General features: G+C 49.4%; 1 protein-coding gene across 1 annotated transcript in view; it reads left to right on the plus strand.

The window, feature by feature from the left end:
- Positions 1 to 13,147, plus strand: part of Lrmda (leucine rich melanocyte differentiation associated) — a 1,121,019-nt gene that overhangs the window by 697,342 nt on the left and 410,530 nt on the right. The window lies entirely within an intron of this gene.

Consider the following 13,147-nt stretch of genomic DNA (forward strand, 5'->3'; position numbering starts at 1 on the left):
GCAATGACTAGAGGCTGAGGAGTTGGGTCAGTCAGTAAAGTGCTGGCCTCGTTGGCATGAGGACTTGAATCATTTCCTAGCACCCGCATAAAGGTGTGGAGTATGAGGATGGGTGCTTTTAATCTAAGCGCTAGGGTGGTAGAGACAGGTGAGTTCCTGGGGCTCACTGGCCAGCCAGACTAGACTGCTTATTAAGTGCCAGGATAAGGAGAGACATGTTTCCAAAAAAGGGGGTGGCTGGAGAGATGGCTTAGTGGTTAAGCACTTGCCTGTGAAGCCTAAGGACCCCGGTTTGAGGTTCGATTCCCCAGGACCCACGTTAGCCAGATGCACAAGGGGGCACACACATCTGGAGTTCATTTGCAGTGGCTGGAAGCCCTGGCGCGTCCATTCTCTCTCTCTCTCTCTCTCTCTCTTTCTCTCTCTCTCTCTCTCCCTCTTGCTCTGTCTGTCGTTCTCAAATAAATAAATAAAAATAAACAAAAAATTTTTTTTAAAGTGGTGGATGGAGTTCCTGGTGAATGGTTCCAGAGGTTGTCCTCTGGTGTCCATATGTGTGCACATGCACACGCATACACACACACGCACACACATTCTTACACCCTTGAACACAATACTTTATGTCGTCTTGTGCACATACAAACACAATTAAAAAAATAATAATAATGAATATGCACCTTACCAGTTTGCTTCTAATAGATCAGCAAACCTTTTTCCATCTTTCTTTGTTCTAGGAGGAAGCCAGCAGTTCTCATGATTCATTCTCATCTTATAAAAATGTCTATTTATAATGAGTTCGAAATGAAGTGCCTTTCTGTTTTTTTTTTTTGTTACGTACTACCTCTTGGTGGAATTAGATCCTTGGGCAGACTTTTGTTGTTAGTTCTGTATAAACTTAAAATTTTTTTTTTATTTTATTTTTGAGAGTGACAGAGAAAGAAGCAGATAGGGAGAGAGAGAGAGAGAATGGGCACACCAGGGCTTCCAGCCACTGCAAACGAACTCCAGACGCATGCACCCCCTTGTGCATCTGGCTAACGTGGGACCTGGGGAACCGAGCCTCGAACCGGGGTCCTTAGGCTTCACAGGCAAGCGCTTAACAGCTAAGCCATCTCTCCAGTCGAAGTTCTGTAAAAACTTTTTTAAAAAAGTATTCTATTTATTTATTTGAGAGAAAGAGCGAGAAGGAAGAGAGAATGGGAATACCAGGGCCTCTATCCACTGCAAACAAATTCCAGACGCATGCACCCACCTTGTGCATCTGGCTCTGTATGACTACTGGGGAATCAAACCCAGATCCTTGGGCTTTGCATGCAAGAGCCTTAACCGCTGGGCTGGAAAGATGGAGAGATTTATCTTTTAATGTAATGTTCTAGTACGGCAGAAATTTCTTACTATAGTTATACTTACCCCATTATCCACATCACTCTAAAAAATATTACGGTGAAAATTATATAGATCTTCTTAAGCTGACTGATTTAGGCTTTGTCACCTGGTTCGAGGTTGGTCAGAGGAGAAGGGCAATGTTTCACCCACTCCTATGCAGCTGGCCCTGTCCGGGTAGGGCAAGCGTTCATTCTAGGCATCCCTTCCTTCCCTTTGCTAGGTCTTCCCATGTGCAGTCCTGGTATTGGTTTACTGCAGGTGCTAGCCTGTTGTCTAATAGCCTTTTGGGCTTCCTGCGCCTTGACCACACCCTGCCACTATTTTCCGCTTTCAAAATTCTCTGGAGATTGTGCCTTCTTTTTCCGGCTGTACTAATGGCTTAAATTTTGGAATAAATAAGTGATTGGATGGAAAGATGGAGAACTTTCTTGTGTAGGGTCCTCTTCGGTACATAATCCCACATTGTCATCCTGTGTCACTAGAAGGGTTTGTTCTGTCCCATGTGTCTGTCTTTCTCTCTCCTCGTCTTCCTCTCCACAGACTGTTTCAAACACACTAGCTTCTAGAACATACCAAACAGGCTCCTGCCCCAGGGCCTTTGCTCTGGCCATTTTCTCTGCCTGTCAGTTATCTCACTTTCACTAGGTCTTTGCTGAAATCTTACCTTTACAACGATGCTTGCCTGGCCCACTGTGGTTCATGCTGCAAGCTGCCCCTCTGAGTATCACCTCAGCGGTGAAGGGCTTTCTGTTACCTTGTTCTGAATTTTCTTTTTCTGGATCAGTTGTGCTTTTTAAGAAACTACACTTGGGCTGGAGAGATGGCTTAGTGGTTAAGCGCTTGCCTGTGAAGCCTAAGGACCCCGGTTCGAGGCTCGGTTCCCCAGGTCCCACGTTAGCCAGATGCACAAGGGGGCGCACGCGTCTGGAGTTCGTTTGCAGAGGCTGGAAGCCCTGGCGCGCCCATTCTCTCTCTCTCCCTCTAGCTGTCTTTCTCTCTGTGTCTGTCGCTCTCAAATAAATAAATAAATAAATAAATAAATTTTAAAAACCACATTTATTTTAAAAAAAAAGAAAGAAACTACACTTATTTGTAATGCTAGCATTTATCCTCTGTCTTCTTCAAGAATTTTAGGTCCACAAAAGTAAAATTTATGTTCCATCATCTTCCAAATTCACAGAATAATGCCAAGCTCATTGGTTAAGTGTTTATAGTAGGTGGAACACTGCCCCCGCTGCCATGCACAAGATAACTATCTGGAATCTGGCTGTGAACATGGTTTTATTTGGAAAGGGGCTTGTGCCTATAACTAAAGAGCTCAAAATTAAATCCCCCTAGCTTAGTGTGGACTCTAAATTTAGTGACAAATTCATATTAAGACAAGAGGTAATAGCTCTGAGAATGAGAGAAGATAGGTGGGAATTGGAGGTATGTTTCCCTCCTCACTCCAAAATTCTAGAGTCACCAAGGAGAGACAAGGACGGATGGTCCCTGAGAACCCAACTGCCTTGATCTCCGACCTCTTGTTTCCAGACCTGCAAGAGAACACCTTCTTGTTGACTGAAGTGACCATGTTTGTGGTCATCCGTCACAGCTGTCCCCAGGAGGCAATACCAGTACCATGTCTAGCTACGCAGTAAGCGTGAGTATGAGGGACGCACTGAAGCCAGGCTATGTTGGTACGACCTCCACTTGAAATATCTCTGCTTACACTGTGATCAGTACCTGGGGGTAAGTGTGGACACCCTGCCACTTAAGAGGAACCTCGGTTATGCACATGGTGCACGAGTGTGAGAGGTCCTAAGCATTGTCATCCGTGGCACTCAAAGGCTTAAGGTCGGTTGGACTGGAGGTAGGGCTTAATGGTTAAGCCCCTTGCCTGTAAAACCAAAGGGCCCAGGGTCCGTCCCCCAGTAGCCCCGTAAAGCCAGATGCACAAGGTGGTTATGGTGGTTTGATTCAAGGTGTTCCCCACAAATTTTTGTGTTCTGAATGCTTAGGTCCCCAGCTGGTGGCAATATGGGAATTGAAGCCTCCTGGAGTCAGTGTATTGTTGGGTGTGGGCTTATGGGTGTTATAGCCAGCTTCCCCTTGCCAGTGTTTGGCACACTCTCCTGCTGCTGTTGTCCACCTGTTGTTGGCCAGGAGGTGATGTCCACCCTCACCCTCTGCTCCTGCCATCATTTCCCCCTGACATCATTGAGCTTTCCCTTGAGTCTGTCAGCCAAAATAAACCCTTTCCTCTCACAAGCTGCTTTTGATCAGGTTCATTGTGCAGCAAGGTAAAACTGACTGCAAAAGAGGCGCACATGTCTGGAGTTTGTTTGCAGTGGCTGGAGGCCCTGGCGAGCCCATTCTCTCTTTCAAATAAAGAAATAATACAGTTTGACACATTTTTTAAATTTTCATTTATTTATTTATTTGACAGAGAAAGAAGATGAGAGGGAGAGAGAATGGGCACGCCAGGGCCTCCAGCCACTGTAAATGAACTCCAGATACACGCGCCCCTTTTGTATCTGGCTAATGTGGGTCCTGGGGAATTCTTTGGATTCTTTGGCTTTGTAGGCAAATGCCTTAACCGCTAAGCCATTCCTCCAGCCTTTTCAATTTTTATTTATTTATTTAAAATATTTTTTAAAAGCTTAAGGTCTTTCTTAACCTCCAAATAATTGCTTCCATCGTAAGCCTGTCGGTAGTAGCCAGAGAGCAAATTTGTCAACAATTTGTTCCTCAGGCAGTGGTTGGAAACTCCTGTAGGTCTGTAGCGATAAAACATCCCATGTCACATTTTCTATACCCAGCCTGTGTCCCAGCCGCTGTACTTTTAAGCTAATTCTCAGTGATTGTGTTTTTGGAGAAGCCAGCCACAAGCATCAGTGTGATCACCTGCCCATGCCTGACAAGGGTTATTGAGTCTCCCCCAGGCCCACTCCGGGTACGTGCTGCGCTCGTGATGTGGCGCGGTACTAACTATATCAGTTCTTTGTAGGAGGCAAGAGGTAAATCAGTTTGAAAACACCCTTCCTGGGCAGTGCATCTTCCAAATGTCCTCAGGTCTCTCTTACATCTTCTGGAGTCTGCCAGATTCTCTGCGGGACAAGAGGAAGCGGGAGCAGCTTCTGGCTGGCGACAGAAGGCGCCATTAGCAGAAATACATCATCTCCCAGCGGTGTTAGTGATCGCTGAGTCCCTGTCCTGTCCATTCTTCTGCCAGAGCGAGGAGAGAGTCCTCAGAGGCAGGGGCTGCTGGTAACAGGGTCTCCATCATTCTAAAATACTCCCCTTGAGTCCCAGAGCAAGCATTTGTGCCTGGACGAGGCAAGGGCTTTGGAGAGCTTATTTCAAGCATCGATCTTTTGGAAAGGCCTCCCTGCTTCCTGGCTTCTGGACCTTCTCTAGCCAGGGGGAGGCTGGGGTAGACGCCAGCCTCTGGGGAGTCAGGTACCGTGGCTGGGCCGGTGTGTCCTTGCAGTCACTGAGTCTCCGGCCAGCGTGGATGTTCTTGACTGCAGCTTGCAGGGATGGTTCGGTTCAGACAGGGGTCCGGGCTCCACCCCCTGGGCACGCCACTCAGCAGTTCTCGAGTAGGCTCTGGGAACCGGGCATTCCTCCCACCTGCCAGGTGATGCTGAGCTGTAGGTCCGTGGGCCACGGTTACGAACCCCTAACTTAGATGCGGAGATGCCAGTGAAGGTGAACAGTGTCCCACCTTGTCACAGCCATGGGTCATGCAAGTCAGACCTGTCTAGTCCTCCTGGGTTGAGCCAAGGCCTGTCTCACCCTGCGTGCAGAATGCATTGACTTCACCTCGGAGGGTTTCAAAGGCCATCCGTGCCCATTAGTTCTGTGCCCAGGAGGAGGGGAGATGGCCCTTCCTTCATGGCTGCGGTTCCCATAGTCTCTGCTAACCTTGATTTACCTTTGGTCCTTCAGTGCTAGGGATGTGAGCCCTGTCTCTCTCTCTCTCTCTCTCCCTCTCTCTCTCTCTCTCCTGTGCTTTCACATGCTTCCTTGGTTCTCTTGACCCTGACTTTCTGAGTGTATTCAACCTGTAGCCCACCTACTCATTGCCTTGGGACTCACCAATTAGGCTAATCTGGCTGGTCACCAAGCCCCAGTGACCCTCCTGGGTCACCTTCCTAGGGTTGATATGACAGGTGCCACACCTTAGGTTTCCATGGTGTCTCAGGAAACTTTAACTTTGGGTAGACACACACAAACATCTTCACTCCAAATAGGGCTCAGATGACAGACCAAAGTAAGATTATATCAACAGCAGTTTGGTGAACCCATGAGTGTAGTGGGGTTCACTAAGGAGGGGCTGGAGAGACGGCTTAGTGGTTAAGGCACTTGCCTGTGAAGCCTAAGGACCCAGCTTCAACTCCCCAGAACGCACATAAGCCAGAGACACAGGGTAACGCATGTATACAAGGTCATTCACACATCTGGAGTTTGACTGCAGTGGCTCGAGGCACCAGCATCCAGCATGCCGCTTCTCTCTCTCTCAGAAAAAAAAAAAAAAGAAAGAAAAGAAAAGAAAAATAATCCAGGTGTGGTGGCGCACACCTCTATTCCTAGCACTCGGGCGGCAGAGGTAGGAGGATCACTGTGAGTTCGAGGCCACCCTAAGACAACATAGTGAATTCTAGGTCAGCCTCAACTAGACTCTACCTTGAAAAAACAAACAAAATAGAGCATAAGGGGAGTTATTTATAGGAACATGGGGCCCCCAAAGCAGTCATTTTGATGGAGATTCCTGTGTGAAAATTCCTCCCTGGATGCTCCTCCCTCCCCCTCGATGAGGGCTCACTTACACAGCATCGGGGCCCCAGAGACACCAGTTCAGTGGAGTTCATTGTTCCTAGATCTTTTCTGCTCCATATGCCTATTCCCCTCACCTAAGGTCACGAGATCTTGTGTGTTATGGTATACATCTGGCACAAGGGTCTCCCAAATTACAGGTGGGATCTGACGACCCTCCCCACACCTTCGTGTAGTCAGTCGACCCAGCTGCTTTTTTTTTTTTTTTTTGACCCAGCTGCTTTTGATCAAGTTGGCAATAGTTGTTCACACCTGTCAGTGCGGAGGAAGTTTGCCGTGCAGCAGGTGGATATTTGGGATTGACCTCAGCTGCTCTTCAGGCTTGCAAGGGAAGCACATACTGGCTAAGTGAACTCTCTGGCAGCAACCCCTCCCCCCCCCCACACACATGCCCCTTTATTCTTTATTTTTATTTTATTTATTTGAAAGTGACAGAGAGAGAGAAAGTGGCAGAGAGAGAGAGAGAGAGAGGGAGGGAGAGAGAATGGGCGCACCAGGGCCTCCAGAAACTGCAAACGAACTCCAGACGCGTGCGCCCCCTTGTGCATCTGGCTAACGTGGGACCTGGGGAACCGAGCCTCGAACCGGGGTCCTTAGGCTTCACAGGCAAGTGCTTAGCCGCTAAGCCATCTCTCCAGCCCCACCCCTTTATTCTTGAGGCACTCTTTCTGTAACTCTTGTGACCCCCGTGTATGCTTTTCCCATCACTTCCCCGGGCTCCTCTTGCCCCTCTCTGGGCTGGCACCTCAGTTCTGCAGCCAGTAGATGTTGGGGCATCAAAGCTGAGCCCAAGGATTTGTCCTCCTCAGTCTCTGTGTCCCTGTAGAAGGATCTCATTCATATTCCTGGTTTCCACTCAGGTCGCCTCTGGGCTCCAGAAAGGGATTTACTCCTGCCCGCTTGGCAGGTCACGGGCGCCTCCCCAAGCCTTCAGAGTCCACGTGCTTGCCCGCAGCCACGTGCCCTTCAGAGCCCCGGGCTCTCAGGCTCTGCCGTCGCGTAGCTGCGCTGTCAGAAGCACAAGTGGTCCCTTTCCTTTACGTCATCCTACCAGTGTGCTTGCCCACCAGTTCTCCAAGCCGTACACAGCATGCCACCCACTGTCTTCTTCATGCAAGTTCAAACCACTTCCTAAGGGGGGTTTTGTCTGTCAAGTTCTGAGTCGGTATCAAGCCTCTGAGCCAGCCCACCTCCGTCAACGGTGGAGCCCTGGCAGGCTCCTCCTCTGCTCTCTTCAACCCTTCCTTGCAAAATACAAAGGGATCACGGCACACTCCTGTGTCTAATCCCACTCGGGCCCAGTCTTGCTTTTCTAACAAATGCCACGTTCCCATACGCCCAGTGCCACTTGCTGTCCGGCTACCTGGCATGCATCAGTACCCCGCATGCACCTCCACTCACTCACCTTTGTCACCCCTCATTATTGCTTTCCATCCCACCATGAGCTTTTTTCATGATTTTTTTCCCCCTCCCTCTGCATGAAACCCTTGAAGCTCCTTCTGTTAGGAAGCCAGTTGACCTTGACCTCACACCTCTGGGTTATCCCTTCCTACGACCAGGGCCATTGTTTCGTGAACTCTCAAAGCTGTACACTCCGGTCCTAGCTAGCCTTGTTTTGTTGGAAGTGCTCCTCTGTTTCCTTAAGTAACCTTGAGGTTCTTCAAGACCGGAATTGCATCACTTAAAAGAAAATATTTTAGGGCTGGAGAGATGGCTGAGTAGTTAAGGTGCTTGCCTGTGAAGCCTAAGGACTCAGGTTTGATTCCCCATTTTGCACATAAGGCAGTTGCACAAGGTGGCACATGCGTCTGGAGTTTGTGTGTACTGGCAGAAGGCCCTGGCACACCCATTTGCACATGCTCTCTCTGTGCCTCTCTCTCGCTGGCTCACTGTAATAAATAAATAAAATAAAATATTAACAAAAATATATTTTAATTTATTTATATGCAAGCAGAGAGAGATAGACAGAAAATGGGTGCGCCAAGTCCTCTAGCCGACCAGACTCCAGCTGCATGCAGCACTTTGTGCCTCTGGCTCCGCATGGGTACTGGGGAATCAAACTCAGGTCTTTAGGCTCTGCTGGCCACTACCTTAACCACTGAGCCATCTCTCCAGCCCCCCTCACCACTTTCATTTGCATGTTATTATATCCTCAGTGCTGGCAGAATGCTCGGATCACAGGAGATGCTTAATACGAATTTACCAAATGGCTTTAACATTTGGGGAGCGAAAAAATGAAATCAATTAATTGGCTGTGAAGGCTCAGTCAAGCCAGCTGCCACACCTAAACATTGTAGCCCCACTCCCCCATCTTCCAACCAAGACAGTTCATGTGAAAGTCACCCTTTGGGCTCATGGGGTAAATTATACGCAGTTGTGCAAACATGTCAAAGTTTAGTAAATTGAATCTGTTTAATGTAAACAACTTTTGACCAAAATAATAACGCAGCTTTAGAAAAAGATATTAGGCACCCACTTTTGAAGAGTTTGTATAATTCAACACACAGGAAAACTTTACTGTAATTACATGCAGACATACACAAAAGATGCACACTATTTTCTTGCTCCAACGCCCCCCAAAATGCACCCGCACCCCTTCTTTGGCACATTGCAATAATCCTAATTTAGGAGCCACCCGCCCCCATGTGGCAGGGGCTCCTGGGCTCTCATTTCTTCCTCCTCGCGTCCAAATTAGCCATTTAAATTAGAACCACGTTGGGAGCATAGGTGCCGCCAATATCGCGGGCGGCAGTCCCTGCAGCACTTAAATGTGGCCACCTGAAGTTGATTAAAACCTTACCTGTCAAACCCACTATGGCTACATTTGAAAATCTTTAATGTAATTAAGAGAAGCACATTATGGGAGGTCAAGTGACTTTCTTTTTGAATTCTCCTTCTAATCTGTCGTCAGATGGATGGAAATTGCTGGCCCAGGGAGTTAATGAAAGCTGCCTGAGCGAGCACAGGGAAGGGGGGTTGGGAGGAGCCGGTTGGTGGCTGCAGGAGGGGTCAGATGGGGGATCTGCCTCCTTTTGACCATGAGTTCCAGAGTCTGGGGAGCCTCACCCACCCCTCTGGCTTCGGCTGGGAGTTCTTGGGTGGAGGAACCCCGCGCCCCTGCTCTCTGAGCTCCGCAGGGCCCGCAGGAAAAGGGTGAAAGAGCGGGTGCAGAGCTCTCTGCTTATCACCGGGTGCGATCTGCGGCCTGGACGGCAGCCGGACAGGCAGAGTGGAGCCGGCGCCGGCCCGGCCTCGCCACCTTTCACTCAGAACCATCTGATTAGCATCAGACTTCAGCTCGCCTTTTGCACTGATCCCCCTCAAAGAGCCCCAGAAGGACTTGGGGGGGGATGGGGTTCTTCCAGCCTGAGCCTCCAACTGTCCTGCCTCTCTGACTTCAGGCCTGTCCAGGGGACATGTCCCCCAGGTTGGCAGCCTTCAGCACCTTGGAGGTGGGGAAGACCCACAAAGTTTGCATATTTATTTTTTTTTAAGCTTGTAGTTTCCTGTCCCACTGAACTGTGTCTCTCTCTCTCCCTTCACTGGCTGCATGCTAGCTCCTGAGACCCTGGGGTAGTCTTAACCCCAGAATGCTGCTTGTGGAGATTAAATTACTTTATTCTTTGCTGTGGGTGCTAGCCTGAGGGTGGGAGGGTGCTGTTGATGGAGGCAGGGTGTTTCCCTTCTGGTTGCTGTTTCCCTTTTTCTTTTTTCTTTTCTTTCTTTTTTTTTTGCATTGCATTTGTGTACATTAGCAGAGGTATGTGTTTGAAAAAGGATTACATCTGTCAGAATGTTGCCACTTAAGACTTGCCCCCTTCCTTGGAAACTGACGTGAGAATAAGCAACATGTGATGTGCTGGCCGGGCACTGGTATGAAGTTTCCAAGCCTGAGGACTTAACTCGGGCTTCCCCCCTTTGTTGACTTCCGTCTAGCTCCAGGGTGAGCAGAAGGCATCCAGAGAGAGCGTTTGAAGCTTCTGGTTGGAAATGGCTCCGACCTTCTAAGGAAAGGTCCAGTAGCCCTGTACTTGATGGCCAGAATCGACCCTTCTAGGTCACGTTGAAATAGACACATCTCATGCTAGCTTAAAAGAGGCAAGATTCGCCTCAAAAAGGGTGCTGTCTTTTGTTAGAATTCAGGGGAGATTGGAGGAAGCCAAGTAAAAAGCATTTCTTTTTTTATTTAATATTTTACTTATTTATTCATTTGACAGAGAAAGAGGAGGGGAGAGGGAAAGAAAGAATGGGTGCGCCAGGACCTCTAGCCAGTGCAACCAAGCTCCAGACACATGCACCCCCTTGTGCATCTGGCTAATGTGGGTCCTGGGGAATCGAACCTGGGTCCTTTGGCTTTGCAGGCAAATGCTTTAACCGCTAAGCCATCCCTCCAGCCCCACAAGCATTTTTTAAAAGGGCCTCTGGTGGCTGCTGCTGCTTCTCCAAGCTTAAATTTCCTTGAGCTTGGAGAGCTATTAGTCGTCATGAAAAATGGAATAGATGGGGTGGGATGACAAAAAAAAAAAAAGAAAGAAAGAAAAGAAAAGGAAAAAAAGGATCACAGGAAAAAAAAAAATCGATTGGAAAGTGCCTTGCAACAGCGAGTAGAGATTTGGTGGGAATCATTTTACAGAGTTCTTCACATTAGGATAGGCAGTGTTTCTAGAAGGTGGTCCGCCTCTCCACGTAAGCCAGCCCAAGGCAGGCACAGGAGAAACTCACCCCGCGCCCTGCCAATCCCATCCTGGCTTTCTCCTCTCAGCTCCAAGTTCACAGGTAAAAGTGAAGAGTTCCTGTGGGTTTCTCCTCCCAAAGTAAGCTGTCTGCTTGCCGTGGTAACCTTTCCTTGAGGTCTCTGGCTGTCAAAACGAGGTGCAAAGTTCACTGAGGCTGGCATTGTGTCCTCACTTTGTGTCCTTACGCCACCGTCCCCCCGCACCGCTTGACATACACACACCCCAAAGGGATGGAGGCTGGTTTATAGCACTATTTAAAACGAAGATGCCAAGTGAGAAGTTCCCCGTTTTAAGTTGGTGCTTATACAAAGCTGCTTTGTGGGTTTTTTTCGGCCTGTCAGACTTGTCAGGCCTAGTAAGAAAAAGTATATTGTTTCCAGCACTTGGATTCCTTTCTCTCTGACATCTGCCACTCTGTAAAGATGATAAATTCCTGCCTCATTAGCCAAGGGTGTGGGATTACAGGCTGACAACACATTAATCACCAGCCTCCGTGGCAGGCTGACTAGCAATAGGCATTGTTAACAAAACTTTTCTAATATGTCACTCTTCTCTATGACAGCATGTAATCAATCATTGTGATTGACGGCGCTGATAGATTACACTATTTATACTTTGTGTAATGAAAGATAGTGTTTCCACCTACTGTCATTTCTGGCCTACTGGTGGAGGATCCGTGAATAGAAACAAACACAACAACAGGCCATGCCCTCCTCACCCCCCAAAATACCCACGGAAATACCCCACCTTCCCAAGCCTCCTTGGCTCCTTCTATCTTTGGAAACGCTCAAGGCACGAGGGTGGAACATTGGCACTTGCTCTGGCACAAGGGCCGGCAGCAGGGGACACTCGCAAGGGCAGGGGTACCTGGGCATCTTCGCAGGGAGGGAGCCGTCGGCAGTGGGCACAGTCCCCGGCTCTGGCAGGTCACGGTGGCCCAGGTAGATTTCCCCAGGCAGCTCTTCGTCGGGCGTGTGTGTGTGTGTGCACAGCTGAGCGCTAGCCACCTCCTCCCTGCCAGCCGAGGGCTGATTTAGTTGTTGATAAAATATTTGTTCTTTCCTGGCTCTGAGGGCAAATATTATCCTTGTTTTCCATAATCGTGCAATGCCACACAAGTCAACAGCACCCCGGAGCCAGTGCGATCCCAGCCGCAAGGCCTTCGCCCAGACTTGCTGCTCCCCTTTGAAGCCGCCGAGGTTGCCAACAGGCTGCGCTCAAGTGCGCTCTGCCCGCCCCACGACGACGCACCAGGGTGTTTCTGGAGGGTCTTTCCCCATCCTCTTTTATTTCGGTCTGGAATGAATTCGTAAAGGATACAGGCTATTTTTGACTCGCCAGGAGCTGTCACTCCGGCAGAGTGGCGAGTTAGGGTGTTCCGGGGGCTGGCATCCTCAGAGGGGTAGAGCTCTCCCTGCCAGGGAGCCCCCTTCCCAGCCAACTGTGCCACACAAATGCCTACTCGAATGAATCATTTCAGAAACGTTTCGCTCAACTCTCCTAGCTGCCGCGTTCTTGGAGGTGGCTCGAGAGACTGCGCATCTGTTTGATTCCCCAGATCTGCATAGATCTGTGGGCGCCCCCCCACCCTCTCCCGACGGCCTATCCATTCTGTGTAAGGTTGAGCTTTATGTCCCTGAATTGTGGGGGAGGGATGCTGGAGACGGGGAGAGGGGAGAGAAGAAAGGAAGCAACGAGGCCCGTTCTGCTGAGCAGCATGGGCTTGGTAAGGCATTGGACACTTCAAGTTGCCCTGCCAGTTGGCAAAGCAGAAGGAACCTGAGACCTCTCCCCCCTCCCACCCCCGTGAAACTTGTGGAGAAGGGCGAGACAGGAGGAGGTGGGGGGGGGGGAGCAAAGCTAAATTTTAATCTCTCTGTGAAGTTTGAGTGAGCCCAGGATGATTAATGAGAGGGCTGGCCATCTGATTAAGCCCTTCCGTGTCATAGGACATGATTAGTAGGTGACAGAGACGGTAACAGTATCCAGCCAAACCCTTGTTTCTTTCACGGCTCCGGCTGTTCTATGATTAATGTCCCCAAGGGCTATCTTGAGGTCAGGCAGGGGAACCTGTCAGAACAGGTGGAAGTGACAAAACGGGCAGAAACTCCTTGGGGGGGGGGGGAGGAGATGAGAGTGGGGAGGGAGAGAACGGAGGGGGGGCAGGGTGGCCAGATGGAGCCCGTGACCTTTCTCTGATCCAA

The sequence above is a fragment of the Jaculus jaculus genome, chromosome 18, assembly GCF_020740685.1.
Source record: "Jaculus jaculus isolate mJacJac1 chromosome 18, mJacJac1.mat.Y.cur, whole genome shotgun sequence".
NCBI classification, from domain to species: Eukaryota; Metazoa; Chordata; class Mammalia; order Rodentia; family Dipodidae; genus Jaculus; species Jaculus jaculus.